The following is a 26117-nucleotide window of genomic DNA, read 5'->3' on the forward strand; positions in this document are numbered from 1 at the left end:
GAATCCTTGCATTCCTGGAATAAACCCCACTTGATCATGGTGTATGATCCTTTTAATGTGCTGTTGGATTCTGTTTGCTAGTATTTTGTTGAGGATTTTTGCATCTATGTTCATCAGTGATATTGGCCTGTAGTCTTCCTTCTTTGTGACATCCTTGTCTAGTTTTGGTATCAAGGTGATGGTGGCCTCGCAGAAGGAATTTGGGAGTGTTCCTCCCTCTGCTATATTATGGAAGAGTTTGAGAAGGATAAGTGTTAGCTCTTCTCTAAACGTTTGATAGAATTCACCTGTGAAGCCATCTGGTCCTGGGCTTTTGTTTGTTGGAAGATTTTTAATCACAGTTTCAATTTCAGTGCTTGTGATTGGTCTGTTCATATTTTCTATTTCTTCCTGATTCAGTCTTGGCAGGTTGTGCATTTCTAAGAATTTGTCCATTTCTTCCAGATTGTCCATTTTATTGGCATAGAGTTGCTTGTAGTAATCTCTCATGATTTTTTTTATTTCTGCAGTGTCAGTTGTTACTTCTCCTTTTTCATTTCTAATTCTATTGATTTGAGTCTTCTCTTTTTTTTTTCTTGATGAGTCTGGCTAGTGGTTTATCTATTTTGTTTATCTTCTCAAAAACCAGATTTTAGATTTATTGATCTTTGCTATCATTTCCTTCATTTCTTTTTCATTTAGTTCTGATGTGATTTTTATGATTTCTTTCCTTCTGCTAGCTTTGGGGTTTTTCTGTTCTTCTTTCTCTAATTTCTTTAGGTGCAAGGTTAGGTTGTTTATTCGAGATGTTTCCTGCTTCTGAAGGTGGGCTTGTATTGCTATAAACTTCCCCCTTAGAACTGCTTTTGCTTCATCCCATAGGTTTTGGGTCATTGTTATCCACTGTCATTTGTTTCTAGGTATTTTTTAATTTCCTCTTTGATTTCTTCAGTGATCACTTCATTATTAAGTAGTGTATTGTTTAGCCTCCATGTGTTTGTATTTTTTACAGATATTTTCCTGTAATTGATATCTAGTCTCATTGCGTTGTGGTCAGAAAAGATACTTGATACAATTTCAATTTTCTTAAATTTACCAAGGCTTGATTTGTGACCCAAGATATGATCTATCCTGGAGAATGTTCCATGAGCACTTGAGAAAAATGTGTATTCTGTTGTTTTTGGATGGAATGTCCTCTAAATATCAATTAAGTCCATCTTGTTTAATGTATCATTAAAAGCTTGTGTTTCCTTATTTATTTTCATTTTGGATGATCTGTCCATGGGTGAAAGTGGGGTGTTAAAGTCCCCTACTATGAATGCGTTACTGTTGATCTCCCCTTTAATGGCTGTTAGTATTTGCCTTATGTATTGAGGTGCTCCTATGTTGGGTGCATAAATATTTACAATTGTTATATCTTCTTCTTGGATCGATCCCTTGATCATTATGTAGTGTCCTTTGTCTCTTTTAATAGTCCTTATTTTAAAATCTATTTTGTCTGATATGAGAATTGCTACTCCAGCTTTCTTTTGGTTTCCATTTGCATGGAATATCTTTTTCCATCCCCTTACTTTCAGTCTGTATGTGTCTCTAGGTCTGAAGTGGGTCTGTTGTAGACAGCATATATAACGGTCTTGTTTTTGTATCCATTCAGCCAATCTGTGTCTTTTGGTGGGAGCATTTAGTCCATTTACATTTAAGGTAATTATCGATATGTATGTTCCTATTCCCATTTTCTAAATTGTTTTGGGTTCGTTATGATAGGTCTTTTCCTTCTCTTGTGTTTCTTTTCTAGAGAAGTTCCTTTAGCATTTGTTGTAACGCTGGTTTGGTGGTGCTGAACTCTCTCAGCTTTTGCTTGTCTGTAAAGGTTTTGATTTCTCCATCAAATCTGAATGAGATCCTTGCTGGGTAGAGTAGCCTTGGTTGCAGGTTTTTCTCCTTCATCACTTTCAGTATGTCCTGCCACTCCCTTCTGGCTTGTAGGGTTTCTGCTGAGAGATCAGCTGTTAACCTTATGGGGATTCCCTTGTGTGTTATTTGTTGTTTTTCCCTTGCTGCTTTTAATATGCTTTCTTTGTATTTAATTTTTGACAGTTTGATTAATATGTGTCTTGGCGTATTTCTCCTTGTATTTATCCTGTATGGGACTCTCTGTGCTTCCTGGACTTGATTAACTATTTCCTTTCCTATATTAGGGAAGTTTTCAACTATAATCTCTTCAAATATTTTCTCAGTCCCTTTCTTTTTCTCTTCTTCTTTTGGAACCCGTATAATTCGAATGTTGGTGCGTTTAATGTTGTCCCAGAGGTCTCTGAGACTGTCCTCAGTTCCTTCCATTCTTTTTTCTTTATTCTGCTCTGCAGTAGTTATTTCCACTGCTTTATCTTCCAGGTCACTTATCCGTTCTTCTGCCTCAGTTATTCTGCTATTGATCCCTTCTAGAGTATTTTTAATTTCATTTATTGCGTTGTTCATCGTTGCTTGTTTCATCTTTATTTCTTCTAGGTCCTTGTTAACTGTTTCTTGCATTTTGTCCATTCTATTTCCAAGATTTCGGATCATCCTTACTATCATTATTCTGAATTCTTTTTCAGGTAGACTGCCTATTTCCTCTTCATTTGTTAGGTCTGGTGCATTTTTATCTTACTCCTTTGTGTTTTTCTGTCTTCTCATTTTGCTTATCTTACTGTGTTTAGGGTCTCCTTTTTGCAGGCTGCAGGTTCGTAGTTCCCGTTGTTTTTGATGTCTGTCTCCAGTGGCTAAGGTTGGTTCAGTGGGTTGTGTAGGCTTCCTGGTGGAGGGGACTAGTGCCTGTGTTGTGGTGGATGAGGCTGGATCTTGTCTCTCTAGTGGGCAAATTCACATCTGGTGGTGTGTTTTGGGGTGTCTGTGGCCTTATTCTGATTTTAGGCAGCCTCTCTGCTAATGGGTGGGGTTGTGTTCCTGTTTTGCTAGTTGTTTGGCATAGGTTGTCCAGCACTGTGGCTTGCTGGTCGTTGAGTGGAGCTGGCTCCTGGTGTTAAGATGGAGGTCTTTGGGAGATTTCCGCTGTTTAATATTATGTGGAGCTGGGAGGTCTCTTGTTGACCAGTGACCTGAAGTTGGCTCTCCTACCTCAGAGGCAGAGCCCTGACTCCTGGCTGGAGCACCAAGAGCCTTTCATCCACACGGCTCAGAATAAAAGGGAAAAAAATTAGAGAGAATTAGTAGAAGTATGAGTAAAGAAAGAAGGAAAGGAGGAAAGGAAGGAAGGAAGAAAGAAGCAAAGAAGGAAAGAAAGGAGGGAGGGAGGGAGGAAGGAAGGAAGGAAGGAGGGAAAGAAGGAAAAAAGACAGAAAGAAAGAAGATACAGTAAAAATAAAGTATAATATAGTTATTGAATTAAAAAATATTAAAAAAAAAAGGGACCGATAGAACCTTAGGACAAATGTTGGAAGTAAAGCTATACAGAGAAAATCTTACACAGAAGCATACACATACACCCTCACAAAAAGAGGTAAAGGAGGAAAAATCATAAATCTTGCTCTCAGAGACCACCTCCTCAATTTGGGGTGTTTCGTTGTCTAAAGGAGGGAAGGAAGGAAGGAATGAAAGAAAGAAAGAACGAAGGTAAAGTATAATAAAGTTATTACAATTAAAATTAATTATTAAGAAAAAAATTAAAAAAAAAAACCATGCATGGATAGATCTGTAGGACAAATGGTGGAAGCAAGACTATACATACAAGATCTCACACAGAAGCATACACGTACACATTCACAAAAAGAGGAAAAGGGAAAAAAATCATAGATCTCGCTCCTAAAGTCCACCTCTTCAATTTGGGATGATTCCTTGTCTATTCAGGTATTCCACAGATGCAGGGTATATGAAGTTGATTATGGAGCTTTAATCCGCTGCTTCTGAGGCTTCTGAGAGAGATTTTCCCTTTCTCTTCTTTGTTCTCACAGCTCACAGGAGCTCAGTTTTCGATTTGGCCCTACCTCTGCGTGTAGGTCGCTGGAGGGCGTCTGTTTTTTGCTCAGGCAGGACGGGATTAAAGAAGCCGCTGATTCGGGGGCTCCGGCTCACTCAGGCCGGGGGTGGGGTGGGGGGGAGGGAGGGGCACTGCATGCGGGGCAGGCCTGCGGCGGCAGAGGCCAGCATGACATTGCTCCAGCCTGAGGCCCGCCGTGCGTTCTCCCGGGGAAGTTGTCCCTGGATCCCGGGAACCTGGCAGTGGCGGGCTGCACAGGCTCCGCGGAAGAGGGGTGTGAAGAGTGACCTGTGCTCGCACACAGGCCCCTTGGTAGTGGCAGCAGCAGCCTTAGCGTCTCCCGCCCGTCTCTGGGGTCCGCGCTTTTAGCCGCGGCTCGCGCCGGTCTCTGGGGTTCGCGCCTTTTGCTGCGGCTCGCGCCCGTCTGTGGAGTTCCTTTAAGCAGCGCTCTTAAACCCCTCTCCTCACGCACCAGGAAACAAAGAGGGAAGAAAAAGTCTCTTGCCTCTTCGGCAGGTGCAGACTTTTCCCCGAACTCCCTCCTGGCTAGCCGTGGTGCACTAATCCCTTCAGGCTATGTTCAAGCCACCAACCCCAGTCCTCTCCCTGCACTCCATCCGAAACGGAAACGCGAGCCTCAGCTCGCAGCCCCGCCCGCCCCGGCGGTTGAGCAGACAAGCCTCGGGCTGGTGAGTGCCGGTCGGCACCGATCCTCTGTTCGGGAATCTCCCCGCTTTGCCCTCCGCACCCGTCGCTGTGCACTCTTCCGCGGTCCCGTAGCTCATCCCTCCGCCTCCCGCAGTCTGCGCCCGCGAAGGGGCTTCCTAGTGTGTGGAAACTTTTCCTCCTCCACAGCTCCCTCCCACTGGTGCAGGTGCCGTCCTTATTCTTTTGTCTCTGTTTTATCTTTTTTTCTTTTGCCCTACCCAGGTACGTGGGGAGTTTCTTGCCTTTTGGTAGGTCTGAGATCTTCTGCCAGCCTTCAGTAGGTGTTCTGTAGGAGTTGTTCCAAGTGTAGATGTATTTCTGGTGTATCCGTGGGGAGGAAGATGATCTCCACGTCTTACTCTTCCGCCATCTTCAAGCCGTACCCCTCTTCATATGGTTTTACCTTACTGTCTAGCAGCATTTTATTTCAATTAGAAAGACTCCATTTGCATTTTTACAAGGAAAGTCTACTGTTAATTATGTCCCTTAGCTTTTGTTTTTCTTGGAATATTTTAATTTCTACTTCATTTTTGAAGGAAATTTTGCCTGATATAGCATTCTTGGTTAACAATTTGTCTTTGAGGACTTTGAATTTATCAATCTACTGCCTTTTGGCCTCCAAAGTTTCTGATGAGATATTGGCTAGTCACCATAGTCAAGATACCTTTTAGGTGATGAAATCCTTCTCTCTTGCTGCTTTCAAGATTCACTTATTATCTTTGGCTTTTAACATCCTGGTTATAATATGTCCTAGTTTAGGTCTCTTTGAGTTTATCCTACTTGGTCTTCACTAAACTTCTTGGTTTTGTAGATTTATGTATTTCATTAAATTGGGCTATTTTAGGCCATTATTTCTTTAAATATCCTTTCTGCCCATTTCTCTCTTTCTGGGGCTTCCACAATGTGTATGCTCATTCACTGGATGATGTCCCAGAAGTTTGTTAAGCTTTGTTCATTTTTCTTCATTTGTTTTTCTTTCTGTTCCCCCAACTTGATAAATATCAATTATCCTTTCCTCAAGTTTATTTATAATTTTGCCTGTTCATTTCTGGTTTTGAACTCCTGAGGTGAGCTTTTCATTTCAGTTATTGTAATTTTCATCTCCAGGATTTCTTTTTGGCCCTTTCTTTAGTAATTTCTTTTTCATTATCAATATTTCATTTTGTACCTACATCATTTTTTTCTCTTTATCATTGTCTCCCTTTGGTTGTTAGTGCATCTTTACGGCAGTGGTTTTAAAGGCTTTTTGTAGCAGCCACAAAATCCAGACTTCCTCAGGAATGGTTTCTCTCTATTTTTTTCCTATGATTGAGCCATATTTTTGTCTATCTTCTTATGCCTTGTGATATCTGTTGAGAGCTGTACATTTGATTTTTATAATGCTCTAACTCCAGAAATCAGAATTGCCCCTTTGTTAGAGTTTGAATTTTTTTTTTTTCGGATTGTTGAAGTATTTGTCTTTACCAGAAACCAGGCTGAGTTTAAAGTTTTAGGTCTTCTCAGTTCTTTTATAAGCCAGTATCTTTCCCTGGACATGCACATAGCTTTCCAAATTCCACTATGTGAGGTTGTTTTTAATGACCTAATTCAATGTCTTGCTCCCTAATGGACAAAAAAAGAGAAAAATAGTGCTGATCCTTTAAAACTCCTGGATATTGTTTCTGCTTATGAAGGTTGAAACAACTCTGGCCAACTTCTGTGCCTACACTTCAAGGATCAGAGGCAGTAATCAGCAAACAGAATGCAGAACCCTAATATCTGGAAAATAAGGTCTTTTTTGCCCACAGTGGCTCCACCAATTTACACCAGAAATATAGGCATTTTGCCTGACATGGGGTTGAGTGATGGAGGCTTTGAAGTTGCTTTTAGTCTAAAGGGGTGAAATTTACTAAATTAACCACAGTTCCTAGTCAAGCTGTCCCCTGTGAGTTGTAAGTGCTCAGACAGGCCCCAGAGTTCCAATATAGTTACTTCCTACAGCTTTGGCTAGCACAATTATTTTTTTGGTAGAGAGACAAACAAAATTTGTGCTTCCTATTCTACCCTGTTTTCACCCATAAGCATTGCATTTTAATGCAATTGAAAACTCAATAATTTTCAATAATTTTATGAAAATGCTTTTTGGATTAAATATTTAAATGGGTACTACTTACACAAAATAATTTTAAAGTAACTTCATTATGAATACAAAAATTATTATGATGATTTGTAACTTAAAATTACATTTAATTCTCTATTTTAACTAAAGGTAAGGAGAAAAGGGTGTCCCTGGCAGTTTAAAAGCAACATCACTCAGTTATAACCTGGAATGGTATCAATAAATAATTGTAATTTATAGGAACATCATAGAGTGAACTGCATAAATCTTTTAGTGTATTATTATAGTTTTTAACTGTTTAAATAGAAGAATCACTATTTAGGAGTATTTCAGGAATCTAAGCTGTCAATTCCGGGCTCAAACAGGGCCTGGTCCATGTCCATTAATTAAAAGGAAATAGAGTCCCAAGGCATTCTGTAAATCAAAGCTATATTTTTGAATATCTATTCCCTTATTCTCCATAATGGTAGTTGCAATTTGTGTGTATGCCTCAGATTAAAAAAACAATAAGCACAACAAAACAAGGTTAGATTACATGGAAGCCTTAAAATGTAGATACAAAGCCGACTGAAAATTTGACAGTAGTGAATGATTGTTTTAGCTTATTATTTAAAGAAAATTTTGCAATATGTTTTCCTGTTAGTAATGCCAGGTTTAAAACAAGACAGCAATCAAATATCCTGTTTTAACAGTTAATAACTTTTTTTTTACAGTTCAGTTAAATTGACACTAACATTGCCAATAACATTTCTGACATTTTAAAGCACGCTTTTAAGGAGATCTTCATGGAATTTAAAATAGCTGTCCCTGAAAAAATAAGATTATCTGACCTTCTGAGGAATCTGGGCAAGGGCTGATGCAATCACATTAGACTTCTCTTCTGTGAGGTTTTTGATCATTGACCCCAGAGTAAACACTACAACTGCAACTTTTTTTTAAAACATCTTTATTGGAGTATAATTGCTTTACAATGGTGTGTTAGTTTCTGCTTTATAACAAAGTGAATCAGTTATACATATACGTATGTCCCCATATCTCTTCCCTTTTGCATCTGCCTCCCTCCCACCTTCCCTATCCCACACATCTAGGTGGTCACAAAGCACCGAGCTGATCTCCCTGTGCTATGTGGCTGCTTCCCACTAGCTATCTATTTTACATTTGGTAGTGTATATATGTCCACGCTACTCTCTCACTTTGTCCCAGCTTACCCTTCCCCCTCCCTATATCCTAAAGTCCATTCTCTAGTAGGTCAGTGTCTTTATTCCCATCTTGCCCCTCGTTCTTCATGACCTTTTTTTTTTTGATTCCGCATGTATGTGTTAGCATACGGTATTTGTTTTTCTCTTTTTGACTTACTTCACTCTGTATGACAGAACCTAGATCCATCCACCTCACTACAAGTAACTCAATTTCGTTTCTTTTTATGGCTGAGTAATATTCCATTGTATATATGTGCCACATCTTCTTTATCCATTCATCTGTTGATGGACACTTAGGTTGCTTCCATGTCCTGGCTATTGTAAATAGAGCTGCAATGAACATTTTGGTACATTACTCTTTTTGAATTATGGTTTTCTCAGGGTATATGCCCAGGAGTGGGATTGCTGGATCATATGGTAGTTCTATTTTTAGTTTTTTAAGGAAGCTCCATACTGTTCTCCATAGTGGCTGTATCAATTTACATTCCCACCAACAGTGCAAGAGGGTTCTCTTTTCTCCACACCCTCTCCAGCATTTATTTTTTGTAGATTTTTTATGGTGGCCATTCTGACCGGTGTGAGATGACATCTCATTGTAGTTTTGATTTGCATTTCTCTAATGATTAGTGATGTTGAGCATTCTTTCATGTGCCTCTTGGCCATCTGTATGTCTTCTTTGGAGAAATGTCTATTTAGGTCTTCTGCCCATTTTTGGATTGGGTTGTTTGTTTTTTTGATATTGAGCTGCATGTGCTGCTTGTAAATTTCAGAGATTAATTCTTTGTCAGTTGCTTCATTTGCAAATATTTTCTTCCATTCTGAGGGTTGTATTTTCATCTTGTTTATGGTTTATTTGCTGTGCAAAAGCTTTGAAGTTTCATTAGGTCCTGTTTGTTTATTTTTGTTTTTATTTCTACTTCTCCAGGTGGTGGGTCAAAAGGAACTTGCTGTGATTTATGTCATAGAGTGTTCTGTCTATGTTTTCCTCTAAGAGTTTGATAGTGTCTGGCCTTACATTTAGGTATTTAACCCATTTTGAGTTTATTTTTGTGCATGGTGTTAGGGAGTGTTCTAATTTCATTCTTTTACATATAGCTCTCCAGTTTTCCCAGCACCACTTATTGAAGAGGCTGTCTTTTCTCCCCTGTATATTTTTGCCTCCTTTATCAAAGGTAAGGTGACCATATGTGTGTGGGTTTATCTCTGGGCTTTCTATCCTGTTCCATTCATCTATATTTCTGTTTTTGTGCCAGTACCATATTGTCTTGATTACTGTAGCTTTGTAGTATAATCTGAAGCCAGGTATCCTGATTCCTCCAGCTCCGTTTTCTTTCTCAAGATTGCTTTGGCTGTTCAGAGTCTTTTGTGTTTTCAAACAAATTGTGAAATTTTTTGTTCTAGTTCTCTGAAAAATGCCAGTGGTAGTTTGATAGGGATTGTGTCAAATCTGTAGATTGTTTTGGGTAGTAGAGTCATTTTCACAATGTTGATTCTTCCAATCCAAGAGCATGGTATGTCTGTCCATCTATTTGTATCATCTTTAATTTCTTTCATCAGTGTCTTATAATTTTCGGCATACAGGTCTTTTGTCTCCTTCGGGAGGTTTATTCCTAGATATTTTATTCTTTTTGTTTCAATAGTAAATGGAAGTGTTTTCTTAATTTCACTCTCAGATTTTTCATCAGTGTATAGGAATGCCAGAGATTTCTGTGCATTAATTTTGTATCCTGCTACATTACCAAATTCATTGATTAGCTCTAGTAGTTTTCTGGTAGCATCTTTAGGATTCTCTATGTATAGTATCATGTCATCTGCAAACAGTGACAGCTTTACTTCTTTTCCAATTTGGAGTCCTTTTATTTCTTTTTCTTCTCTGGTTGCTGTGGCTAAAACTTCCAAAACTATGCACAACTCCATTTTCTCCAGAGCTTTGCACAAACTCTTCTAACTCCTGTGAGGGAAACAGTCTTTGTTATATGAAAGTTGATAGTATCAAGAATAAGTCATACACTTTTCTCAACGTGTCAGAATTATTAGAACATTTCTGTTTTTCATATGTTAACCATTTCAGTGTACAAAATATGACCTGAAATCACTGGTTACTATACAAATTAAAAATGACTTAAATTGGATGTTCCCTTCAGCATGATAGAGCGGTGTGTGTGTGTGTGTGTGTGTGTGTGTGTTTACAAATTATTGACTACATATTATCTCCTGCCATGTGCAGAGCTCTTTACATGTATCCTTTAACTTAGATATATGGGAATTCTAAGAGATATGTATACATTTGCAAATGAGAAAGCTGTCTCAGTAAGGTTGAGTAAATTGTCCAAGTCTACACAGCAGTAGCTGGCAGAGCCAAATTTCTAAGTTAAGCTTGTTGATTGTAAAGCCAATGACTATATTCAGTACTCTCTATTGCCTTCCAAAACCCTCTCCACAATGTTCCAAATGAAGAATATTTGATTCCTGCTTTAAGTTAAATAGTTCCGGTGCTTCACTTTATATTTAGTTTTGGATGCTAATAAGATTATCATTCATTTTTCTGCTGAATCGCAGTCAGTATAATGACATAAGTTTGGTATATTTACTTTAACCTGTTTTCTAAATTTCAGTTTTCTTTTACCTTGGTTACATCTTCTCTTTGTATAAGCTTCCATAAACACATTTAGAAATGAGGTAGCCATGTAAATTCCTGACTAGATAAGACATGCAGAAAGAACTATAATGAATACTCTGAGGCTGACAGTAATATAATAGAAATATATGACTTTCCATTAAAAATAAAAATATATTTAATCATGTGGAAGTAAAAATGATCCTTTCATCCTATGTTTAACTATAAGAGAACTAAAACTAAGTCAACTAAATAAGAGAAGGAAAAAAATGTATGAGTCTTGAAAGGGAAAGACAGGGAAGAGATTTATATTAAGGAATTGACTCACATGATTATGGAGTTTGGAAAGTTTAATCTGCAGAAGAGACCATGAGGCTGGAGACTCAGAGAAGAGCCATTGCTCTAGTCAAGTCTGAAGTCTGTCTACTGGCAGAATTCTTTTTTGCTTGGGAGCATTCAGTCTTTTGTTCTATTCAGGTCTTCAACTAATTGGGTGAGGCTCACCCACATAATAGAGAGTAATTTGTTTACTCAAGGTCCACATATTTAAATGTTAATGTCATCCAAAAATACCCTCACAGAAACTTCCAGAATGATGTTTGGCTAAATAGCTGGGTGCCTGGCCCAGGCAAGTTGATACATAAAATTAAACATCACACTATATTTTACGTGGATTGACTTAATATGTAAAGCTATCAATCTCTTTAAATTTCTTTTCATTTATGGCATTTTTCTTGATAAATTGGCACATATTTTAAAATTTATTAAAAAATTACATTTTCATCGATAATGAATGAACTTTGAAAAAGCAAAGGAAATACTGGAGACTACTTCATCAGATAATAATGCAGAATACAAAATGAAGGCTACTGAATTGCTAACAGACTAAGTGAACCATAGAATAATGTAGTTAGGACAGAAAGAGAGACATGAGTATGTGATAGTCCCGTTTATGCTAAAAATGGTATCACAATTCACTGGGACAATCAGTGAGAAAAATTCATACTGGGTGGATTGTTTATCAGGTAGTAGTATAACAATACATTCATTATTCAGACAAAACAGGGAGGTGAATGTTTACCTCCTAGCATGTATTAATAGAAAAATCTGAATGCATTAAATATATCATGTTAAACTATAATATTATACATTTAAAAATAAAATATAAGAGAATGTCTCTTTAACCTCAGAAAAGATACAAATATTTTAAATGAGACTTTGAAAAGTACCAATCATAAGGTATTAAAGGATGTATTTGATTACATCAAATTTGGCAGTTTATGTTTAAAAAAGGAAATTAGAGGTAATATTAACAAATATATGAAGCCATAGGAGAAGATATTTGCAATGGCTAGATCAAGGATTAATACCTAAATATTCTATGCTATGGAAAGAATTTGTATTTCTTGCAAAAGTGTTAGAATATCCAAAATAATGTACTAAGTATATGAGTTTCAAAGAGGGAAAATAAGAATAATAAGTTTCTGAAAAGATGTTCAGCTTTGCTATTACAGAGAATACAAATAAAATTCAGCAATGTAATATCACTTTACCTCTTTGAAATTGACAAATAGAATAGTATCAAGGTGTAGATAAAATGTGGAAGATGTGACCACCTATGCACTCCTGATGAAACAACACATTTGTAGAGATATTCAGTGAAATTAAATGTACAACACAATTAAATATGCCAATAACCCATGATACTATAATTTAATCCCACTATTGGATATAGATCTCAAATATATGCCTAGCTTTGCAAATTTTCCTCCTAATATTCTCCGTTGTAGGATGGAGATGGGGACACCTAATTATCCTTTGTGAGGAATAAATAAAATGTGATAAATACATAAACCAAAACTCTGCAACTCTCACAATGAATTAAATGGATTTACAAATAGAAACTTGGATATACTTGAAAAAAATCATAGAGTAATAAGAAAAAGAAAATGTGAATTATAGTATAAAATAATTTATGTAATTATAAAACTCAAATCAATACTATATATAGTTTGAAGATCCACAGTATCTGTGTAAATTGAAGTGAGATGATAAATATTAAATGCATTTGACTGGGTACCTACTGGTTGTGGGGTAATGAAAAAAAAGAAGATAAAGAAAAAAAAATGCTAGAAAATAAATCAAAAGAGATGTCAGCTATGGGCTGATTATCATATGGAATGAATTGTGAGAATGATTAATACATTCTGAGGCTCTGAAATTAAAAAAAGAAAACCCCAAATTCCACAAACTTACATTTTGGCATTCAAAATCAAATTGACATCTTTTTCATGTTGTAATGGAATCTGAATACATGTATCATATTGAAAATTCTATAATAGATCATGTGACAAATAGTGCTACTGACACAAACATTATTGAGTAATAATCTATTTTGAAGTGATAAATTTAAGGTTTAGATTGTGATTCAATGTCAGTTTGAGATAAGTAGTTCTTGTCCTGTGTGGATAAGTATTATTGTTGGAATTAGGCTGGTGATAAAAGCATATGAGATTGTTGTTTTACACAGGATGGATATATATTACTTTTGTAAATACTTGAGTTTATAATTGTAAATGTTATTATAATTGGAATTGTTAATATGAATAGTGTGACTAGTGTGAAGGAGGTAAATAAGTTTATTACTTTTATTTGGAGGGAAAATTTTCAATCCTCTCTCCAACCTTTTCCTACATCTTCCTTACAGGGAAAAGATGAAAGTCTGAGTCTTACTGCAGATCCCTAGTTGGGTCACATTCCTTAGAGGATTGTTGTGCTGAGTGCTATAAGAACACACATACATGATTAACTGTGACTCTCCCTCTACTTCTTCAGTAGATGGGGCTAAAAGTTTAAGAAGAAAAGACCCTGTTCCAAAGATGGGTCTTCAATACTGCTTTTTCCTTTTAATGTTTACATTGATCTGATTAATTTGACATAGCTGCCTGACATTGATATGATTTTGGCTCAAGGGTAGAAGCAGCTGTGTACACTTTGAGTTTAACCAAATGATCCAGGCTAATTTACCAGAGAGCTCTGCATAGGGATTAAGGCACAAATGTAGTTAACAAAGGGCTCGCACTTATATATCATCTGTCATTGTACATACTCTAACTCAGAAACAGAACACAAATGTGGTTATTGTTTGTGGAAATGTTCAAGTTTTACACTTTCTCCCATCATATTCCTTTCTATCAGAGCCTCAAACCTCACGATTACTTTACTTGTCACTCTCTTTATGTGTTAATTTGCACATTCACATGGACTCGTATTTGTATGTAAACGTAGATACAGTGTACTTTAGTATCTTTTTTTTTTAAAGATTTATTTATTTAATTTTATTTTTGGCTGCATTAGGTCTTAGTGGCAGCACGTGGGATCTTCATTGAGGCATGCAGGATCTTTCCTTGCAGTGCGCGGGCTCTTCGTTGGGGCATGCGGGCTTCTCTCTAGTTATGGTGTGCGGGTTTTCTCTCTCTAGTTGTGGCACGTGGGCTCCAGAGTGCATGGGCTCTGTAGTTTGCGGCACGGCAGGCTCTCTAGTTTAGGTGTGCAGGTCAGTAGTTGTGCGCAGGTTTAGTTGCCCTGCGACATGTGGAATCTTAGTTCCCTGACCAGGATCAAACCCGCGTCCCCTGCACCATTAAGGCGGATTCTTTACCACTGGACCACAAGGGAGGTCCCCAGTATCTGCTTTTTATAGTTAGGGATACCATTGAAAATCTTCTGGAAATATTCTAATACCAAAATTAATCATGTGAATTATTCAAACAATTACATGTTATGAAAATGCTTGCTATATTAAAGAACCCCCTTACAGTTGTCATAAACTTAGGAATCATTTTTTTTCATGAGTGTGAGAGCATGTCATTATTGAACTGCAGAGATGTGATTGTGCTTTTGTAGTGTCCCCAGGGCCCTAGTGTTCTCTGATGGGTGGAGACAGGGGAAATAAGATCCATTGGAAATACTTCAAAGCTCTTACACTTTCTGGACATCCTTAAAGTTCATACAAAAGAAATCAGTTAGATCCTTGGTGACATATAGTTGGTAAAATAAATAAATGCACAAATTCACACAAACACACATTATATATACATGTATGTGTGTTACTGGGTCAATAATAAGGAAATAGGAGAATTCTGAATATTTTTGAATTATTAAATATAGCAAATATACTTATAAGTAAGTCTCACACTATCCCAACAGGGCATAGACCTTTTATCAAAAATTATGAAATAAAATAAAAAAGGCTCAGAATATTTAAGTGATTACTTTCTGAGCAGAAACAATGGCTTAGAACAAAGTAGAATGGAAATCCAATATCATTTAACTTGTCAAAATATTAATGTACATATTCATATAACAGGATAAAGTAAAACTTTCTGTTACATGATTTAAAAATTCCCCCAAATTCTCAACCTCTTCAATGAGTATTCCATATATTTCCTGACCTTACCTGAAACTCAGGTCTTGCCCTATAATCCTTTAAGTATGCTCAATCATTCTACCCTACCTACATCAAACAGGGTCCAGACAGAGTCTTAATATGTGTCCTGCTTTCTTTTGACTGACATTTCCAACTGTTTCATTTTCTCTGCTTTTAAAAATTATCCTTATCTTTATGTCTTTACTCTGTACTGTCAACTACTCATGTTCTCTAATGCCAACTGTCAGGCTGACAGGTGCAACACCTGTTCACACAGCCTTAGACATTTGGATTATAGTCTCCTGTTCCACCCCAATTTCTGTTTTTTAACTCTGGGTGGTGTAATGTTTACAATAAACAGCCAATACAAAGTCATGTCTTCTTATTCCTTGACATCCCTAATTTAAAACCACTTCTTATGGAAAAGGCAAAACTATGGAGGAAGTAAAAATAGTGATTTCTAAAGATTTAGGGGCAGGGAAGGATGAAGAAATGGAGCACAGAGGATTTTTAGGAGAGTGGAGAGGCTGTATGAGAGTATAAGGGTAGATAACATGTCATTATACGTTTATCAAAAGATGGAATGTACAACACACAGAGTAAACCTTACTGTAAACCATGGACATTTGTTGATATTCATGTGGATGTTGGTTCATAAAGTGTAACAAATGTGCTGCAGGTATGTGGCATATTGATGGTGAGGGAAGCTGTGTATGGGAGGGGGCTAGAAATAGGTGGGGACCCTCTGTATTTTGTGCTCAGCTTTGCTGTGAATATAAATGCCTCTAAAAATAGTCAATTAGTTTAAAAATAAACCCCACAAATACTGCATAGACCTGTCCTCTGAGATTGAAACAATGTATTTTATAGCTACTTGCTAGACACTGCATTGTATCTTATTCAGCATACCCATATATGAAACGATCATTTTCCCTCACAACTGCTCCCATTTACTTCACCTTTGTAAATGACAATATTCACTACTAAATTGCCCATATAAAAAATAATAATAATAAATAAGTAAAGGGCTGACATATACAAAGAAACAAAAGCCAAGGATTAATTCTGGCACTCTCTCTTTTAATCTCCACCCTCAGCCTATCAGAAAATCCTATTGATTTTCTTTGTAAATACTTCCTAAATCTCTCCATTTATATTCAAAATTGCTATCATATTGAAGTTTGGATCTTTATAATGACTTTCAGGAACTATTGCAACTGTATCTCAGTCCATTTCCCTGCTTTAAATCTTGCTCCATTCCAAACAATTCAATAGTCAAAATTTATGAAAGAGGACGCTATATCACATTACTGCTTACAAATTATATGTTGATTCTCATCAACCTTAAATTTGAAGTGAAGAATACTTAGCATTGTCCCTTTGTTTTTTCATAACCTATCCTCCGATCATGTCTCCAGTCTAATATCTCTCCTCTTTTCAAATCAAACAGGTCATCATTACTGAATTTCTGCCAAAATTTTACTGGGCCATCTCATTTCTATTAGATCTTTTATCAAAGTATTATAATTTCCCCACTATTGTCCATGTCTTAGACAAGACTATGCTAACTAACATGCAATTCCAAAATCTCAGTGGCTTAAAACAACAGCTTATTTCTTTCCCATGCCATATGTCCATCTAGTGAGCTGCAACTGTTACATATATTCTTTAACTAGGACTCAGGTTGACAGAGTAGCCACTCTGGAACACACCCCATTGATATTACAGAAAAGAGAACTCTGGAGTAAGTGCACCTGACAGTTAAATGTTGGACCTGGAAGTGATACATGACACTTCAGCTCATACTCATTGCCTGGAGAGTATTGAACAATTTGCACCAAACTCAGGGGCTAGGGATTTTATTGTTGTCAAATATCTGGCATATTTGATGAACATCATTAATGATTACCATGATAATGTTATTAATACTATGGTATTATAATACTCCAAGTGGATAATTCCCATTAATTCCTATGTCCAAGTTTTCAGATTGAAGATTAAATACTAAAAATAATAAACTAGAAATCATTCCAAGAGGTAAACACTCAAAGAGGCAATAATAAGTACATTTAATTACCTTTAGCAGGGGCTTTGCAGGCTTGCAGTGCAGTCCTCCAACAAATTCAAAATTAGGTAGTAAGGGTGAAGAAATTCAAAATCTCGGTAAGTTCGAATCAACCACATTTCAGCTTTCCCCATAATCTCACATAATGTGGTAGGTTTTCCTGAATAAAAATAAAGAATGATAGAGGGGAAAAAAATGATATATGAGATGGGAAGTGTTTTACCATCAAATTTTCTAAGAAAAATCTTTAAAGAACCAGTATTGGTCCCATGTAACTATTGCCTTTTCCCTGCAAGAGTACACAATAGTGAGATTATGAAGAATCAGACACAGATTTAAGTATGGAACAAAGTCAAAAGCCTGCTGCTTTCTCTGTCAACAGACTCTTTCAGCTTGAGCTAAGTCTGAGCCCTACTCCATGCTCAGAATCAGCACGTGCTCTGAGCAATGAGCAAGAAATTCAGCCAGTGATCCCAGCCTACTATGGTAGAGTCTCCTCCTCTTCTGGAATTCCAATTTATCTCATCCTCATTGCTCCAAAAGAATTTGATATCTTTAAAAATCAGCTTTTGTAATTGATCCATCTTTTTTTTCCCTGGTGTTTGGGAGTTTGCCGCCACAACTAACTATACCCTATCAGGACTGAAATCTTTTAATAAATATTTAAAAGTGATTATCTCCTTTGCTATCCATAATTATAGTTCCTGTTTCACAAGATCTTGTCCTCTTTGGTGAAGATATAGCACTTCATAATAATCTGGTGATGTATTAGTTGTTATTTTGACATATTTAGCTGACAAACACTACAAAAGGGGTACCTTTCAACTGAAGTGGCGACCAAGTGAATATTAACAGAATAAGAAATAAAGTTAGTGACTCTGATTAAATTATTTTTCTTAATTTTGAACCAGAGCCTCCTTTCTGAATTCTATTCAATTACTGTGGTGTAAGGGACCTTACCCAGCATTTTGGTGTCCTTTCAAAATATGTACTCTATATCACTAATAGGAGGAAACCATTGCTATCTGATTTCTCTCCACATGGCTTTTTGAATAATCTCCTTGATGTTCTAAGTGTGTTAAAGTTTGATTAGAAAATGTAAGCGATTTTGAACTGCCAGGAAGATCTATCTGCATGAGATCACAAGAAAATCTCATTAATTTAGGTTTTGATTCTGGTAATGCCAAAGGTATTCAAAATCCAGTTTCATACTCAGTGTGTATCCCATTTCACTGCCTTATTGGTGTCAGCCATGAGTATAATATTATTCTCTTTGTGAAATGTTTCACTCTCATACCCTTTCGTAAAAGTTTCATTGAGATATATTTTAAATACAATCAAGTCTTCCTTTTAAATAAATGACAGTGTAGTTTTTGGTATATTTATAATGTTGTGAAACAATCACCACTATTAAATTTTAGAAAATCATTAATCCCCAAAGAAATCCTGTATCCATTTAGAACAGATACTCGATAAAAGGAAAAGGGAAGCAGTTATAAAACAAGAGATCACAACTATAAAGGAAAATTTTAATTTTTCAGGAATAAACTAATTTTTTAGTAATGATGCCTTATTAGAGATATTTCTGTCAAAAATAGTAACAAAGAAAACAATTTTAAAATTCACATGAAACTGAAAAAGACCCCAAATAACCAAAGAAATCCTGAGAAAAAAGACCAATCTGCAGGCATCACAGTTTCTGATTTCAAGCAAGATTATAAAGCAATAGTAGTCAAAACAATTTGGTACAGGCATAAAAACAGACGCATGGACCAATGGAACAGAATCAAGAGCCCAGAAATAAACCCATGCATATTTGATCAACTAATATTTCACAAAGGAACCAAAACAACTCAATGGAAAATGACAGTTTTAAACAATTCTTGCTGAAAAAAATGGATATTCATGTGCAAAGGAATGAAACTAGACTCCAATCTTACTCCACAAAAATTAGCTGGAAATAGATTAAAGATGTCAATGTAAGACCTGAAACCAAAAAATTTCTAGAAGAAAACATGACAGAAAATTTTCTTGACAGAGGTCTTGACAATGACTTTTAAAATATGACACAAAAGCATAAAAAACAAAATTAAAAATAAATAAGTGGGACTACTTCAAACTAAAATGACTATGCACAGCAAAAGAAATGATCAACAAAATGAGAATGCAACCTATGAAATAAGAGACATTATTCTCAAACCATATATTGGATACAGGGTTGCCATCCAAAATCTCTAAGGAATTCATACAATTCAGTACAAAAAAAATAATAATTCAATTAAAAATTGAGCAAAGGACCTGAATAGACATTTTTCCAAAGAAGCTATTCAAATAGGTAGCAAATATATAAAAATGTGCTCACCATTGCTAATCATCAGGGAAATGCAAATTAAAACCACGGGGAGATATCACCTCACACCTATTAGCGTGGCTATCATGAAAAGACAAGAGATAACAAATGCTGGGGAGGATGTGGAGAAAGGGGAGCCTTTGTGCACTGTTGGTGGGAATGTAATTTGTGTAAAACTATGGAAAACAGTTTGGAGATTCCTCAAAAATTTAAAAATAAAACTACTATGGCACTCCATGTTCACTGCAAGTTTGGAACATTATACAGTAGCCAAACTATGGAAGAAATCTGCATGTTTTTCAATGGGTGAATGGATAAAGAAAATATGATTATATATACCATGGAATAGTATTAAGTCATGAGAAAAAAGGACAACCTGTCATTTGCCTCGACAGATGGAAATTGAGGAAATCATGGTAAGTGAATTAGGTCAGACAGAGAAAGAAAAATCCTATTTGATATCACTTAAATGTGGAATCTAAAAAGAAAACAAAACAAAAAAGAAAATGAACTCATAGAACCAGAGAACAGATTGGTGGTTGCCAGATGCTGGGGCTGGAAGATGGGCACAATAGGTAGGTGAAGGTGGTGAAAGGGTACGAAATTGCAGTTATAAAATAAGTCAGTCCTGTGGCTGTGATGTACAGCATGGTGACTATAGTTAATAATACTGTATTGTATATATGAAATGTGCTAAGAGAGTAGATCTTAAAAGTTCTCATCTCAAAAAAAAAAAAACTACATTCAGTGATGAGTGTTAACAAGTTCTTGTGGTGTTCAATATGTACAAATATAAAACCATTATGTTGTATACCTGTGATAAAAGGAAATGATTTTAAGGCAGGACAAGAAAAATTTAACATAAAATTTTCTCTTCCATTTGAGCCACTACCCCACCCGCCCCCTTTAGTGTATCTGCATTCTACATTAACTAGGTCCCCTTAGAAGACACAAGAGTGCCTACTCAACCACCACCACCACAACAACAAAAAAACCAATTTCCTCCTGGTGCCAGCAAGGTAGCTCCTTAGGAGATAAAATTCCTTCCTTAATCCCTTAAGGGATTACAGTGACCCACAACTCGCCTTCTTGACCTATGTAAACTGTCAGTATATTACTTTGATGTATAACACTTTGTCTCAAAAACTTGTACAACTGTGCTTTGACTTCTAATGGGGAGAACATTCCTCAGAGCTTTATGAAAAACTGTCTCCTGGATTATAATCCTCACGTTGGCTCGAATACAATTTTCCAGTTTTTTGTAGACTGACTATTGATTAATTTTTGTAGATCCCTGAAATGAATGCAATGTTACATGTTAATTATATCTCAAAAAATCTAAATAATGTAAGTAGGGTAGGGCTTCCTCAAAGATAAATAATGTCTTATGCAAAAATCATCCATGACACAATTAAATGAATGCTTTTCAAATAAAAAAAATCAAAAGGAAAAACAGAGGGGGTAAACAGACTTGCTTAAACAGAGAAAAACTTTGTGCTCAGAGTAAAAGCTCACTAGTTGACCTCTAATGAAATTTAAAATAGAACAACAGCAACAATAAAATAATAGGTTAAAAGTTTAGAAACATGGTCCTTTAGGGAAAAATATTCCTTTTTTCTCCTTTGGAAAACAAGAGCAGATGAAACGAAGCTACATTTATTTATTTATTTTCTAGTTTCATGCTCACCACATGCCAAGCTCTGCAACCAACTAACCAATCCCTGATAGAATGCAAACAGAAAGCCTGAGAAGCAGCTGTTAATCAGAAAGAAAACAGGCTGTGTACCAGAAGTAAACAAGAGAGTAGTCCAAGGTTATGGAAATTAAGCACAGTGTCAGATTTGGGTTTTCCAGTTACTTCAAAAAAACCTACGGGCATCGGTCAGGATTTATGCATAGATATATAGAATATTCCTTCTTTGATATATTGTCAGTACTCAATCATATAAAACAAAACAAAAAAGAGAAAAAAAGGTAAAAAAGAGAAAAAAAAGAGAAAAGAAAGAAAAAAATTATTATTTTTTCATTCAATACAGTTAAGCAAGAGGAGCTTGGGTTCTCTCTTAAAAACACTTTTTTGTAAGTTTTTATACAGTCAGATAAATATTTACATTTTACATATGAAATAAGAATCATTACATGCACATTTCTCTTACCTAAAACCTTGCTGTAATACTTATCCCATTCCAGAAATATATCATATGAATATAACATTTCACTCATTGCATAGAAAAACCAATTCTTCAGCCTCTGTATAAAAGTCACGTTGTCTGTCAGTACTGATGTGATGCCAGGAACATATGAAGAAGGTATAAGATGCTCAGCACACAATCTCTCAATGACATTCCCATAAGAAAACCAAAAAGAATATATAAATGGGATATTGAGGAGTTCAGCCACTGATTCCCCACAAAAGCTTAAAGGGTCATCAATACAGATATCAAACTTAGCTGCCTGTAGCCTGTTGAGTAACTCCTTGTTTGTGATAGCACTGTCACATACTCATTTGTCTGATGTTAATAAACTGCTGATCATTTTTGTTAGTTTTTCTTGCAAGTCCCACCATGAAAGTTTCGGCACTTCAAAAGAAATTGTATAGAGACCAGTATCAAATTCTTCCATGAAAGCTTCTTTAGTTACTGGAAGTTGGATGATCTCCACATTGAAGGGAATCTTGGTATTATCCAGCAGAAGGCTTGGTGAAGGTACCAGGATGGTTATCTCATGTGTGTGAAGGAGGAGTTCTTCCAGAATAACTTTTAAATTAATCCAGTAACTAAAATCCTCAGGCCATACAAGTACTTTCCCAGTCCTTCCAGAGTCAAAGAGACATAGATGCAGCCTGAAAAGGACACAGAAGCCTTTCACAGTCTTCATGGTTAACTCTTGCTCAAACTAAATCTTATCCATTTTATTTTATTTTATAGTAGGCTGGGTTGAACTTTGAATTGTGTACTTGTAAATCAACCATATGTCAATTAAAAAATAAATTAATTAATTTAAAAGAAAATGATTAAAATGCAATGCAACTGCTGTGACGGAAAAAAAAGTCAATGAAGTCAATAATATATTAAGGAAAAAAAAAAACAAGTGAGAATTTCCAAACTTCTTTTGGATGATATCAAAATAAAAAGGCTTAAAGTTAAAGACAAATCCATAATAATTTCTTGGTAATGTTAAAAAAATCCATCATCATGTGATGCATACTCAATTAAAACTAGATTTTTTGGAATTTTTCTCTGGTTTTCTTTGAATGTCCATTTGAAAAGAGTGGTCTCTCTAGTATTTCTCTTACTGATAATTATGCTAGATATTCTACATAGGAAAGAGACAAACACTTACTGCCAGAAAAATAAAATATGTCGAGTTTAAGAGCTGTTAAGGCAAGGAGAATTTAATATAAATATTCTGATGCTAAATAAAGTGCCAGTTTGGCTATATCACAACTATCTTTAAGAAAAATATCTTTTTACTATTACTGTGGATATGAGTCAAGTTCTGATTCTAGGTGAGATTAATGTTATGTTGTGAAGAGATAACTTAGAATGGAGAAGGTAAATCATGAATAAGACATCTTGATTATCTTACGCTTCCTTCTAGTGTATCCACTTCTCTTTTCTTTGCTTTCTTGTTCTAAGATTCTTCTTATAGTGTAAAATTCCCTTTTTTTTTTGGCTTGAATCTTCACAACTGGAAGCCACTACTCCATGTAGAAATGGAAACAATTATATTTAGGATCATAACTTCATCTATAGTCCTTTTGCTTAAAACGTTGATTTTCCTCAAGTTATTAATCAATAGGAATATAGGATGATAATAACATTATCATAAGAATAATTGACTAATAATAAAAATATAATTGCATAATTATTCAATTTCCTACTATATTAAATTCTACCTCCAAATGGTAAGCCAATCTATTTTCATTTGCAGTCTTCACTATCATCAATCTAACCCTATTCAGTTTCATATCTAATCTGGACTTACTGAAGTACCCTTCCAATATCACTTCTTCAACTTCTGCACACCTGCAACTTACTCTCCATAGAGAAACTTTTCTGATTTTCAAAAAGATTCTATTTCAGAAAATATCATACTTGAGCAAAATGGTTTAATAACTTTCTCTTATATGTACATTAAAATCTATACTCTTTGAAATGGCCCACAAGACCCTAGTTTTCTAATTTTATGTTGTTTCACTTTCCCCCTTCATTGATATCAGCTTCCTTTAAACTTTCCATGATAAGAATTTCTTTCCTGTAGTGACAGCATCAACACTGTAGAAGGAGATCTCTACTGTCATCCACACAGAATATTGATATTGGCAGTCATCCAGGGATGAACGTAAGTTTCTGGGAGTCCGGTGGAGAAGTTTTATCCCACAATTGGAGCAAATCATTCCAAGAACAGATTCATTGAAGAGGGTAAGAAAACAATTTCACTTTGCCTGTGTCATTCCTTCCACAGGGCATTATGGACCAGTTCCAGGAAAGTTCCTTGTAAGAACTTCTTCTTTAGGAGAACTGTAATTTCTCCTACGTGGAAAGTGAAATCTTATGAGTACTTGGTTTCCCCAGCAATAAGGGATGTCCACTTCTTTCTCACCTTTCCCAGATTACTGAGGTGATCTGCAAAGCTAAGGAGATAGGAGAGGCTGGGATCATCACCAGGCCTTAGAACTTATCAAAGCAAGGCTAGTAACCACTCTGTGGTTCTTCCTTCTAAACAATTTCTGGACTCCATTAGGAAGCCTGCCCACCATCTTCTTAGGACAACTCATCAGAAGACTGTTCTGTGAGGCCATAGACTCCCCCAATGCTTTGTGCTCCTTTACTAAACCCTGCTGCTCCTTCTCCCTGACCCACAAAGCTGTCTCCAGCTGTACACTGCCATGGAGAATAAGAGTAAGCAAGTGCAGAAACCTGACCCATATCTGTGGGACTGGGATAAGACTCACAAACTTGAACATTTCAGGACTCTACACTAGGGAAAACAAATTGGAGACCCTCAACACACAGCTTCCATTGTGGAATCAAAAGAAGGCATACAACCTGAAGAAATCCCCCTAAAGAGGGAAAAAGCAATGTGGAACAGACATATCCATAAGAAAGGTCTGAGAAAGTCTCAGATTTTCTAGTCAGACTGAGAGGAGAAAGCATTTCTGTCCCAAAGCCAGTCAGTAACGATTGTGTGAGGTAACTGATGCTTTATGTGCAAACACCAACACAAGCCTTTAAGGAACATAAAAAATTAAGGAAACATGACATCACCAAAGGAACACAATAACTTTCCAGCAACAAATTACAAAGAAATACAGATCTATGAATTCCCTGAGAAGAATTTTAAATAATTTTTAAAGGAAGCTAAGAGAGCTGTGAGAGAACACAGACAATGAAATACAGCTCAGCGAAATCAAGAATACAATACATGAACAAAATAAAACATTCAACACAGACAGAAATCATAAAAAGAAACAAAAATGAAACAGGAAAAATTATAGACCATATTTTTCTAAAAATAACACAACAATGAAAAGAAACAAACAACATACCCCAGAAATCCTGGAGCTAAAGAATGCAATGAATGGAATGAAAAATGAATACAGAGCCTCAAGAGCAGACTCAGTGAAGCAGAAAAAAGAATCTGTGAGCTCAAAGACAAGTCATTGGAAAGTATCTAGTCAGAAGACAAAAAGGGAAAAAGACTAAAAAAGAGTGCTGGAGGCTTATGTGAAGAACGGGACACCTTAAAGTTAAACAATACTTGCATTATTGGATTCTCAGCAGGAGAAGAGAGAGAACAAGGTGCAGAAAGCTTAATTTAAGAAATAATAGCTAAAACTTCTCAAGCTCGGGGAGGAATGTGGACTTCCAGGTACATGAAACTCAGAGGTTCCCACACAGAATCACCAAAGAGAAGACTTAACCAAGACATATGATAATCAAATTCTCAATAGTTAAGAACAAAGAGCAAAGGGAGAAAAATACCAAACCAGCAAGAGAGAAAAAAACAACTCACTTCATACAAGGGAACTCCCCATAGGGATATTATTAAATTTCTCAGCAGAAACTTTGCAGACCAGGACAGATTTGGTTGGTATATTAAAAGTTCCAAAAGAAAAAAAACCTATGATCCTGAAATATTTTATGTGAAAATGATGTCCTTCAGAAATAAAGGAATGATACTTTCCCATACAAACAAAAGCTGAAATGGTAGAAAACTCAGACCAATATCTCTGATGAATATAGATGTCAATTTTTTTCAACAAGACATTAGCAAACCAAATTCAACAGCACAAAAAAGGGACCATACACTGTGATCAAATAAGATTTATCTCTGGGATTCAAACATGGGTCAACATACATAAATCAGTATTATGATACACAATATTGACAGAATGAAAAATAAAACTCATATGAGCATATTATAGACACAAAAATTTTGAAAAAAATATAACATCTTTTCATGATAAAAATGCTTAACAAGTTAGGAATAAAAAGAACATGACTCAACATGATAAAGGCAATCTATGCAAACCCACAACTAACATCATACATAACAGTGAAAGTGATAGCTTTTCCTCTGGGATTTCATCAGGAATAACACATGTGCTCTATTCAATACTGTACTAGAAGTCCTGGCTAGAGCAATCAGTCAAGACAAGGAAATAAAAGGCACCCAAATTGGAAAGAAAGA

The 26117-nt window shown here is 35.9% G+C and overlaps 1 pseudogene; it reads right to left on the reverse strand.

Annotated features, from left to right (window-relative positions):
- LOC116754250 overlaps positions 1–22361 on the reverse strand; it is a 51699-nt pseudogene extending 29338 nt beyond the window's left edge.
- Between the last annotated feature and the right edge of the window lie 3756 nt (positions 22362–26117).

The sequence above is a fragment of the Phocoena sinus genome, chromosome 5, assembly GCF_008692025.1.
Source record: "Phocoena sinus isolate mPhoSin1 chromosome 5, mPhoSin1.pri, whole genome shotgun sequence".
Taxonomy (NCBI): Eukaryota; Metazoa; Chordata; class Mammalia; order Artiodactyla; family Phocoenidae; genus Phocoena; species Phocoena sinus.